This window comes from Diaphorina citri, unplaced genomic scaffold (genome assembly GCF_000475195.1).
Source record: "Diaphorina citri unplaced genomic scaffold, Diaci psyllid genome assembly version 1.1 scaffold314, whole genome shotgun sequence".
In the NCBI taxonomy this organism is placed as follows: Eukaryota; Metazoa; Arthropoda; class Insecta; order Hemiptera; family Psyllidae; genus Diaphorina; species Diaphorina citri.
The window spans coordinates 194,605-205,124 of record NW_007377749.1 but is presented as its reverse complement, the minus strand read 5'-3'; positions in this window follow the sequence as shown (position 1 = coordinate 205,124).

Here is a 10,520-nt window from a genome sequence, read left to right as displayed (position 1 = left end):
TTGGGTGAAATATTTTTTGTTCTATGGGATTTATCCCTATGTGCATTTTTTACGATCTCATTTTTTTTTTTTCAATTCTAGTCATAATCACTGATTTTTTCCCCATGTTAATTATTTAATTATTAGTTTTGTGAACTGAAAAATTCACTCAGAATAAAAAAGGATCTCTACAAGAGAAACCTGATTAGACTCGACTTTTAAAATCAAAGTTCCTTTCCGGTAAATATTATGTAGGTATGTTCTCCAAATTTCATCAAAATGGAACTAATCGTTCGGAAGTTTAAATTTCATGAAACAAACATTAACTTAAAGTATTCAAAAAATCAAATGCAAAATGTTCGTATTCGAAATTCCTCAGTATTACATTTATGTTATGCTCACCCAAAGCGTAATTTCCAAAGTGTTGTTCATTCATAGTTATGCTCTTACTGGCAACACTGTTAATCTCTTGTTTACAAAATGCACCATATGGCGTTGGATGGTGGCGCGCTCTCATGGCTGTTTGGAGAAGGTTGTGTTATATTAGAGCGAAAAACTTTGTGCGTAAAGTGAATGAATGAATGAACTACCTTTGTACCTACTTGTACCTACCTATATTAAAATTATCTTTCACGTCCTTTCAAACTTAGGTACCTAGTAGGTACCTATATTTCTGTTTTCTGAATGATATGTCTCTCTGAAATAAAGATCTAATATATATAGATATTCTGTGTATAGCGTACCTAAGTATGTATAGCAAAGTTATACCCAATATTTTTACTTTCTATTATTTTTTTCCTTTCCAGTAAAGAGCTGTAAAAAAGTTCTAAGAGGAAGAAAATATTAGCGGTGTAGTAGTTATTCTTAACAAAATCTAATTTCCTTCATATCTTCCGTATAAACTGCACAGGCAAAATTTAATTACTCTACTTTCGGATCCCTCTCTCTTTCCCTCCTCGTTTCTATCTTTCTCTTCCTCCTTCTCTCTTTCCGCTTCTCTCTTTCCCTCTCTTTCTATCTTTCTCTTCCTCCTTATCTCTTTCCGCTTCTCTCTTTCCCTCTCTTTCTATCTTTCTCTTCCTCCTTATCTCTTTCCGCTTCTCTCTCTCCCTCTCTTTCTATCTTTCTCTTCCTCCTTATCTCTTTCCGCTTCTCTCTCTCCCTCTCTTTCTATCTTTCTCTTCCTCCTTATCTCTTTCCGCTTCTCTCTCTCCCTCTCTTTCTATCTTTCTCTTCCTCCTTATCTCTTTCCGCTTCTCTCTCTCCCTCTCTTTCTATCTTTCTCTTCCTCCTTATCTCTTTCCGCTTCTCTCTCTCCCTCTCTTTCTATCTTTCTCTTCCTCCTTATCTCTTTCCGCTTCTCTCTCTCCCTCTCTTTCTATCTTTCTCTTCCTCCTTATCTCTTTCCGCTTCTCTCTCTCCCTCTCTTTCTATCTTTCTCTTCCTCCTTATCTCTTTCCGCTTCTCTCTCTCCCTCTCTTTCTATCTTTCTCTTCCTCCTTATCTCTTTCCGCTTCTCTCTCTCCCTCTCTTTCTATCTTTCTCTTCCTCCTTATCTCTTTCCGCTTCTCTCTCTCCCTCTCTTTCTATCTTTCTCTTCCTCCTTATCTCTTTCCGCTTCTCTCTCTCCCTCTCTTTCTATCTTTCTCTTCCTCCTTATCTCTTTCCGCTTCTCTCTCTCCCTCTCTTTCTATCTTTCTCTTCCTCCTTATCTCTTTCCGCTTCTCTCTCTCCCTCTCTTTCTATCTTTCTCTTCCTCCTTATCTCTTTCCGCTTCTCTCTCTCCCTCTCTTTCTATCTTTCTCTTCCTCCTTATCTCTTTCCGCTTCTCTCTCTCCCTCTCTTTCTATCTTTCTCTTCCTCCTTATCTCTTTCCGCTTCTCTCTCTCCCTCTCTTTCTATCTTTCTCTTCCTCCTTATCTCTTTCCGCTTCTCTCTCTCCCTCTCTTTCTATCTTTCTCTTCCTCCTTATCTCTTTCCGCTTCTCTCTCTCCCTCTCTTTCTATCTTTCTCTTCCTCCTTATCTCTTTCCGCTTCTCTCTCTCCCTCTCTTTCTATCTTTCTCTTCCTCCTTATCTCTTTCCGCTTCTCTCTCTCCCTCTCTTTCTATCTTTCTCTTCCTCCTTATCTCTTTCCGCTTCTCTCTCTCCCTCTCTTTCTATCTTTCTCTTCCTCCTTATCTCTTTCCGCTTCTCTCTCTCCCTCTCTTTCTATCTTTCTCTTCCTCCTTATCTCTTTCCGCTTCTCTCTCTCCCTCTCTTTCTATCTTTCTCTTCCTCCTTATCTCTTTCCGCTTCTCTCTCTCCCTCTCTTTCTATCTTTCTCTTCCTCCTTATCTCTTTCCGCTTCTCTCTCTCCCTCTCTTTCTATCTTTCTCTTCCTCCTTATCTCTTTCCGCTTCTCTCTCTCCCTCTCTTTCTATCTTTCTCTTCCTCCTTATCTCTTTCCGCTTCTCTCTCTCCCTCTCTTTCTATCTTTCTCTTCCTCCTTATCTCTTTCCGCTTCTCTCTCTCCCTCTCTTTCTATCTTTCTCTTCCTCCTTATCTCTTTCCGCTTCTCTCTCTCCCTCTCTTTCTATCTTTCTCTTCCTCCTTATCTCTTTCCGCTTCTCTCTCTCCCTCTCTTTCTATCTTTCTCTTCCTCCTTATCTCTTTCCGCTTCTCTCTCTCCCTCTCTTTCTATCTTTCTCTTCCTCCTTATCTCTTTCCGCTTCTCTCTCTCCCTCTCTTTCTATCTTTCTCTTCCTCCTTATCTCTTTCCGCTTCTCTCTCTCCCTCTCTTTCTATCTTTCTCTTCCTCCTTATCTCTTTCCGCTTCTCTCTCTCCCTCTCTTTCTATCTTTCTCTTCCTCCTTATCTCTTTCCGCTTCTCTCTCTCCCTCTCTTTCTATCTTTCTCTTCCTCCTTATCTCTTTCCGCTTCTCTCTCTCCCTCTCTTTCTATCTTTCTCTTCCTCCTTATCTCTTTCCGCTTCTCTCTCTCCCTCTCTTTCTATCTTTCTCTTCCTCCTTATCTCTTTCCGCTTCTCTCTCTCCCTCTCTTTCTATCTTTCTCTTCCTCCTTATCTCTTTCCGCTTCTCTCTCTCCCTCTCTTTCTATCTTTCTCTTCCTCCTTATCTCTTTCCGCTTCTCTCTCTCCCTCTCTTTCTATCTTTCTCTTCCTCCTTATCTCTTTCCGCTTCTCTCTCTCCCTCTCTTTCTATCTTTCTCTTCCTCCTTATCTCTTTCCGCTTCTCTCTCTCCCTCTCTTTCTATCTTTCTCTTCCTCCTTATCTCTTTCCGCTTCTCTCTCTCCCTCTCTTTCTATCTTTCTCTTCCTCCTTATCTCTTTCCGCTTCTCTCTCTCCCTCTCTTTCTATCTTTCTCTTCCTCCTTATCTCTTTCCGCTTCTCTCTCTCCCTCTCTTTCTATCTTTCTCTTCCTCCTTATCTCTTTCCGCTTCTCTCTCTCCCTCTCTTTCTATCTTTCTCTTCCTCCTTATCTCTTTCCGCTTCTCTCTCTCCCTCTCTTTCTATCTTTCTCTTCCTCCTTATCTCTTTCCGCTTCTCTCTCTCCCTCTCTTTCTATCTTTCTCTTCCTCCTTATCTCTTTCCGCTTCTCTCTCTCCCTCTCTTTCTATCTTTCTCTTCCTCCTTATCTCTTTCCGCTTCTCTCTCTCCCTCTCTTTCTATCTTTCTCTTCCTCCTTATCTCTTTCCGCTTCTCTCTCTCCCTCTCTTTCTATCTTTCTCTTCCTCCTTATCTCTTTCCGCTTCTCTCTCTCCCTCTCTTTCTATCTTTCTCTTCCTCCTTATCTCTTTCCGCTTCTCTCTCTCCCTCTCTTTCTATCTTTCTCTTCCTCCTTATCTCTTTCCGCTTCTCTCTCTCCCTCTCTTTCTATCTTTCTCTTCCTCCTTATCTCTTTCCGCTTCTCTCTCTCCCTCTCTTTCTATCTTTCTCTTCCTCCTTATCTCTTTCCGCTTCTCTCTCTCCCTCTCTTTCTATCTTTCTCTTCCTCCTTATCTCTTTCCGCTTCTCTCTCTCCCTCTCTTTCTATCTTTCTCTTCCTCCTTATCTCTTTCCGCTTCTCTCTCTCCCTCTCTTTCTATCTTTCTCTTCCTCCTTATCTCTTTCCGCTTCTCTCTCTCCCTCTCTTTCTATCTTTCTCTTCCTCCTTATCTCTTTCCGCTTCTCTCTCTCCCTCTCTTTCTATCTTTCTCTTCCTCCTTATCTCTTTCCGCTTCTCTCTCTCCCTCTCTTTCTATCTTTCTCTTCCTCCTTATCTCTTTCCGCTTCTCTCTCTCCCTCTCTTTCTATCTTTCTCTTCCTCCTTATCTCTTTCCGCTTCTCTCTCTCCCTCTCTTTCTATCTTTCTCTTCCTCCTTATCTCTTTCCGCTTCTCTCTCTCCCTCTCTTTCTATCTTTCTCTTCCTCCTTATCTCTTTCCGCTTCTCTCTCTCCCTCTCTTTCTATCTTTCTCTTCCTCCTTATCTCTTTCCGCTTCTCTCTCTCCCTCTCTTTCTATCTTTCTCTTCCTCCTTATCTCTTTCCGCTTCTCTCTCTCCCTCTCTTTCTATCTTTCTCTTCCTCCTTATCTCTTTCCGCTTCTCTCTCTCCCTCTCTTTCTATCTTTCTCTTCCTCCTTATCTCTTTCCGCTTCTCTCTCTCCCTCTCTTTCTATCTTTCTCTTCCTCCTTATCTCTTTCCGCTTCTCTCTCTCCCTCTCTTTCTATCTTTCTCTTCCTCCTTATCTCTTTCCGCTTCTCTCTCTCCCTCTCTTTCTATCTTTCTCTTCCTCCTTATCTCTTTCCGCTTCTCTCTCTCCCTCTCTTTCTATCTTTCTCTTCCTCCTTATCTCTTTCCGCTTCTCTCTCTCCCTCTCTTTCTATCTTTCTCTTCCTCCTTATCTCTTTCCGCTTCTCTCTCTCCCTCTCTTTCTATCTTTCTCTTCCTCCTTATCTCTTTCCGCTTCTCTCTCTCCCTCTCTTTCTATCTTTCTCTTCCTCCTTATCTCTTTCCGCTTCTCTCTCTCCCTCTCTTTCTATCTTTCTCTTCCTCCTTATCTCTTTCCGCTTCTCTCTCTCCCTCTCTTTCTATCTTTCTCTTCCTCCTTATCTCTTTCCGCTTCTCTCTCTCCCTCTCTTTCTATCTTTCTCTTCCTCCTTATCTCTTTCCGCTTCTCTCTCTCCCTCTCTTTCTATCTTTCTCTTCCTCCTTATCTCTTTCCGCTTCTCTCTCTCCCTCTCTTTCTATCTTTCTCTTCCTCCTTATCTCTTTCCGCTTCTCTCTCTCCCTCTCTTTCTATCTTTCTCTTCCTCCTTATCTCTTTCCGCTTCTCTCTCTCCCTCTCTTTCTATCTTTCTCTTCCTCCTTATCTCTTTCCGCTTCTCTCTCTCCCTCTCTTTCTATCTTTCTCTTCCTCCTTATCTCTTTCCGCTTCTCTCTCTCCCTCTCTTTCTATCTTTCTCTTCCTCCTTATCTCTTTCCGCTTCTCTCTCTCCCTCTCTTTCTATCTTTCTCTTCCTCCTTATCTCTTTCCGCTTCTCTCTCTCCCTCTCTTTCTATCTTTCTCTTCCTCCTTATCTCTTTCCGCTTCTCTCTCTCCCTCTCTTTCTATCTTTCTCTTCCTCCTTATCTCTTTCCGCTTCTCTCTCTCCCTCTCTTTCTATCTTTCTCTTCCTCCTTATCTCTTTCCGCTTCTCTCTCTCCCTCTCTTTCTATCTTTCTCTTCCTCCTTATCTCTTTCCGCTTCTCTCTCTCCCTCTCTTTCTATCTTTCTCTTCCTCCTTATCTCTTTCCGCTTCTCTCTCTCCCTCTTCCATTCCTCCTCTCTCACTCTCTCTTCCATTCCTCCTCTCTCACTCTCTCTTCCATTCCTCCTCTCTCACTCTCTCTTCCATTCCTCCTCTCTCACTCTCTCTTCCATTCCTCCTCTCTCACTCTCTCTTCCATTCCTCCTCTCTCACTCTCTCTTCCATTCCTCCTCTCTCACTCTCTCTTCCATTCCTCCTCTCTCACCCTCCCTTCCATTCCTCCTCTCTCACTCTCTCTTCCATTCCTCCTCTCTCACTCTCTCTTCCATTCCTCCTCTCTCTCTCTCCCTTCCATTCCTCCTTTCTCACTCTCTCTTCCCTTTTTTTAAGAGGTTTCATAGAGGGAACTTTAAAAACCCAGTTCTTATTGTTCCGAAAGCGAACAGAGAACCACAGGATAGGAGAAAGTCAGGCGTTCTGAGAACGAACCTTGTCTGTTTTAGGATTGGGTTCGCCCAGGGCGGGAATCGAACTGGCCATTAAACTCAAAGTTGAAGAGAGAGAGGAGAGGAGAAAGATGAAGGAGGAGGAGGAGGAGGAGAAGGAGGAGGAGGAAGAAGAAGAGGAGAAGGAGGAAGAAGAAGAAGAGGAGGAGAAGGAGAAGTAGGAGGAGAAAGAGGAGGAGGAGAAGGAGGAGGAGGAATGGATGGAAGAGAAGGGAAAGGAAGAGATGAAGGACAAAGAGGAAGTCAAAAGAGAGAGATGTTTGATGGATAGAGGAAAAGAAGGAAAAAGAGAAAGAGAAAGAGGAGGAGGAGGTAAAAGAGTGAGAGAGATGTTTGATGGATAGAGAAAGTGAATTTAATGTTGATGGTTTTTACATCCAACCCATTATAAATTATATATCCTTTTTATACAGTGTATACCAGAAGTTTTTGACAACCCTTCAAGTTTTTATTATTTTATAAAGTAAAGAGTTTTGATCCAGGGAACTGGAGAAGAAGGACTTAATAGAGGAAAGCCCAGAACGAACCTCATTTGTTTAGGATAAAATCCATCTCGGACGGGAATCGAACCTTTTTACGTTGGTACAAAAAACCAATTTGAAACTTTCCGACTTCTTCTACCCTATATGTTGTTGGTTGAACGCCCTGTATATTGTTTATTCCCTGTGGTTACACGTTACACGTTGTGGTTTTTTAATACAGATTCTATCCAACCTTTTGACTTTAGTATCATCCCCCCCCCCTCCTTCCTTCCTTTCTCTCCTCTTTCTTCCTCTCCTCTTCCTCCTTTTTCTTCTGCTCCTCCTCCTCCTACATTCCTTTTTCCTTGTCTTCTTCTCTTTCCCTTCGCACTCTCTCTCTTTCTTTCTCCTCCCTCTTCCTTCACCTCCTCATTCTCCTCCATTCCCTATTCCTTGTCTTCTTCTCCTTCTCCTTCTTCCCTTCCATTTCCTTCTCTTCTACGTCAATTTCTATTTCCCTGCTTTCTTCTTCTCTTTCCTCCTCCTCCTCTCCTCCACTTCCTCGTCCTTTTATTCCTCTCCATCTATTGTCTCTGACTCGTGGCAATTTTTGAAGATTTTGTTCAGCAAACTGTAGTGTTATTGCTGCTGAAAAAACACAAGCTATGTACTCTATGTAGGTAGTTTCATCATTATTCTATTAATTTAGTTAATACTACCATAAATCAAAAGACTGCAGACTGTGATGTAAAATGTTTTTAGGTATTAGTTTTTTGTTTTTTCTTTATCCCCCAAGTATGTTCCTATCTATTTATTACTACCATAAACCAGAAGACTGATGTAAAATGTTGGTACAAATTTCATTTTAGTTTATTGAAGTATACAGTGTTATTTACAATTAAAATACAAAATGATTATTTTTACAAACAATGTTTATTTACAATTAAAATACAAAATAATTATTGTTACAAACAATGTTTATTTACAATTAAAATACAAAATAATTATTTTTACAAACAGCAAGATTTTTATTTATTATGTAAGTACAAGTAATAGGCACCTACAACAGAAAAAAATAAATAACATCTTTCCGCTCTTCTCTCTCTCCCTCTCTTTCTATCTTTCTCTTCCTCCTTATCTCTTTCCGCTTCTCTCTCTCCCTCTCTTTCTATCATTCTCTTCCTCCTTATCTCTTTCCGCTTCTCTCTCTCCCTCTCTTTCTATCTTTCTCTTCCTCCTTATCTCTTTCCGCTTCTCTCTCTCCCTCTCTTTCTATCTTTCTCTTCCTCCTTATCTCTTTCCGCTTCTCTCTCTCCCTCTTTCTATCTTTCTCTCCTTCTCCTTCCTCTTTTCTATCTCTCTCTTTTCTGTCCTCTCTATCTATTCTATACCTATCTGGAGCTTTTGCTTCCCTCTTCCTCTCTCTTTCTTCTTTCTATTTCTCTTCCTTTCTCTCTTCCTCTCCCTCCCTTTGTCTCTTTTCTCCTTTCTCTCTTTCTCTCCGTTCCTCTCTCCTACTCTGACTGGAGATACTTCCCTTTAAAGGCCACCCACGCTTGGCCTATATTTATCCAAAAATCGGGAGAAACTTTTTAATGTTCGCTTCATAAAAATTAATAAAATGAGGGAAATTTCCAACTTTTTTTTTTCTTTTCCGAGCGATAAAAAATAAGCACACGAAATTTAAAATTAATCCCTCCCTGGTGTATTCGTGTAATGAAGTTCTTTTTTTTTTTTTTTTTTTTTTTTTTGTGCTCTACTGTGCAAGTGTTCTATTAGAGCTTGCACTGCACGTTCAGGACTGAGTTTATGTGTACTTGCACTAACTAGTATGATAGAGTATTGATAGAGCTTTCACACATGTGTATACAAAAGAGCTTGCAGTGTACGTTCAGGACTGTGGGTTTATGTGTGTGTGTACTTGCATTTGAATAGAATCTTCACTAGTGCACACCCACAGAACTTGTATGCACACCCACATGTATCAATCCCATGTACCCACCAGCCATCACCAACACCATCATCACGCGTGTGAAAATAAATCCCGGGATATATAATTCCTTTGGGAGCGTGCATGCTAGAAAAATAGGGGGATTTAGGTAAAAATCGGGAACAAATATTGGTTAGTTTAAAAATAACAAAAACGTTGAGTGTACAAGAGGACGTTGAACTTGAAGTCCAGGGGGATAGAGATAGTGCTTTGATTGTGAATAGCGTCATGATGGTTATTTTGGTACCTACTGCATTTTTAGCTATTAAATTTAAATTACCTTTAAGGATGAGCTAGGTATTCATTTCTCGGCAAAATCCCAACTTTGGGTCAGGGTTGTGTGTTGTGTGTGCGTGTTGTGTGGTGTGTGTGTGTTTGTGTGTTGTTGTTTTTTTGTCTAAATTAATCTGATGATGTTGGGACTTTTGGTACCTCCCAATCCCAATATCTATCTACCTTGTTATTTCAGTCTTCTCTAAAAACTAAATGACAGGAATGGAGATTGGAAAGGTTTGGGTAGGTTTTAGGGGTTGTCTTCAAATAATAAACATTACCCCACCTTTAGTTTCCTCCCCTCTCCTCCTTCCCCTGTTCCCTCTATTTTTCTTCCCCCCCCTTCTTTCTGTCTCCAAGTTTCCAATTTTCTTCCTCCTTCCTTCTCCCTCCTTTACAACTGACATTACCCTACCTCCAGTTTCCTCCTCTCTCCTTCCTCCCCTCCTCCTTCCCCTCTTCCTCCCCTCCTCCTTCCCCTCTTCCTCCCCTCCTCCTTCCCCTCTTCCTCCCTCCCCTCTCCTACTTTCTGTACCTCTAGTTTCCATTTTTCCTCCCCCTCCTTCCTTCTCCCTTCCATCGGAAGTGAATTTGAAAAGTTGCCAGAAAAACAAATGTCAACCCAGAAGAAGTTTAAAAACCTTTCCTCTCTCCCTCTCCTTCCTCTCCTTGTCTTTCTTCCCCCTCTCTCTCTTTCTTTCTTTCCCTCTTCTTCCTCCCTTTCTTTCTCTCACTCCCCTCTCTCTCCCCTCCCTCCTTCTCTTCCTCTCTGTCTTTTGTCTTCCTTTAGCTCTTCCTTCTACTTTCTCTATCTCCCTCTCTCTCTTTTTTTTCCTCTCTCTCTCTCTCTCTCTTTTCGCCCCTCTCTTTCTTCTTTCTATTCTTTTTCGCCCTCTCTTTCTCCATCTCTCTCTCTCTTTATTTCTATCTCTTTTCCTCGTGGCGAATCTATCTCATTCAGAAAATGTATTTTCTCTCCCCCCCCCCCTTCCGCTCCATTCTTTCCCCCCTCCTCCCTCTCTCCCTTTCTTTTCCCTTCCTTCTAACCCTTAGAGCTCTATTATTATGTGGTCAAATTCTCAAATAAATGAGGATAAAATTCCATACCTCGGCTGGGATGGAACCCACGCCCTCCTGATTACCAGGCGAGCGTCTTGACCACTACGCCACCGAGGCACCGAGGCAGCTAAAACCATGTTTGTACTACAGGCTAAAATATGAGTATTCTGAAGATTTGTCCACCGCCTGTAGGTTGGACATCACTGAATTCCTGACTCATGGTCATCCTCAGACAAGTCCATATACACATGTGCGATATCCATATCAATCTGTGTATGTTCTTATCTAGGTATATAATTACCTATGTACATAGACTCGCCTTGCACGCGGGAGACCCGGGTTCGATTCCCGGCGGGGTCAAGAAATTTGTATCATGCAAATGATTGATTCCGTGACTGGATGTTGCGGGGCCCACTCAGCCTCGTGAGGAAAATGAGTAGCTATGACATATAAATGCGTATAGCGACCGGTGCCAGCATGGTAGGTAAACATTGGATGTTAGGATTATTGAGATATCTATTG